Source organism: Ostrinia nubilalis, chromosome 5 (genome assembly GCF_963855985.1).
Source record: "Ostrinia nubilalis chromosome 5, ilOstNubi1.1, whole genome shotgun sequence".
Lineage (NCBI taxonomy): Eukaryota > Metazoa > Arthropoda > Insecta > Lepidoptera > Crambidae > Ostrinia > Ostrinia nubilalis.
In genome coordinates, this window is record NC_087092.1 from 8,096,162 (window position 1) to 8,097,577 (window position 1,416).

Sequence of the window (1,416 nt, forward strand, 5' to 3'; positions counted from 1 at the left end):
ATAATTAACGCTTAAATATATTAAAAATATATTTTCAGGGGTTGCTAAGTAAAAAATATTTAAAAACACTCGAAATCCTGACAATGTTATATTTTAAAAACTGCTAATGACATATAAAAATATGATTATACGAATGTAATAGCTGGATAACTCCAAATATCCAAACTCTTGACAGTGTGCATAACTAGACAACTGCACATATCATGGATATGTTTAGTACTCAGAGGGGATTATAACTTGATAACTGTTTTTGTCAAATTAAAAACGAAAATCCATAAATGTATAAGTCGAGATATTAACAAATACATGTTCTGACATACATTGATAAATCGAAATATAAATGTTTGTACGAATAATATTAATTGGATATATCGTTATGTCAAATATTTATTGCCTAAATTAGAGATATTTACTTATGAACAAGAGCTATATTTCAAGTATTTTTGGGTATTTCGAGTTGAGTTTTTTATACCAGAAGGGTATAAGGTAGAGGAAACGTTTAAGCTAATAAAAAAAAAAAAGTGCAGGTCGAGATGTCAAGTTATTCCCGCGCGGTACGGATTTACTGTATGATTAAAAATATTAATCCCAGCCTTTAAGTTTACACAATCAGTAAAATTATCTTGTAATAAATGAGTGTTATTAGAAACTTACCGGTCAGAATCCAGAGGAAACCTACTCAAAAGTAAGGGTGATCCACCACGACTTCGCCTCTTATTACAAATAACGCACTTCTTGTTGTTTCTACTCTCCATTATCAGTAGAAGCCTAAAATGAAATAGGTATTAATTAAACAAAGCCTATAATTTCTCTCCAACCAGTGTCAATGCCCTGGTTCATGCATTTACCAGTTTTGAAAGTACATTTACATTTTCATCACATAGGGTTGTTTTTAATGAAAAATAGATTTGTAATAGATCTAATATTTCAAGTAAGTAGATAACATACCCATTAAACAGAAAAGTAAATAAGAGTTTAAACTTCTGTAGAAGTTGAAACACAGCTTATTTAAAAGAGTCTCTATCTCACAAAAAACATAACACTGAACAGCAAACTTTATCACGCCCGATACGGAGGAACTTAATCAACTCAACGTAAACGACAGAAAAGTTTATTTACAGTAATATTGCACCAAATCTGAGAAAATAACTTCACACGAATCAATTCGCCGGTTAAAAACTCAAACTCAATTGACAGACATTTTTTTTCATTTGTCAAACTAACAATACTACCAACATAAGGACACTAAACAATTATTTTTAGTATGGTGGTATTGATCCGCGGGTTCCCCTGCTATAGTGAAATCAATCCAAAATGCACTTTATTGCTTAAGGGATAAGGTTGTATATCAATTGCTACATATAGAGACTAGTCTTTGTATGAGAAGTGTCTACCCACTGATCGACACTTTTAGTA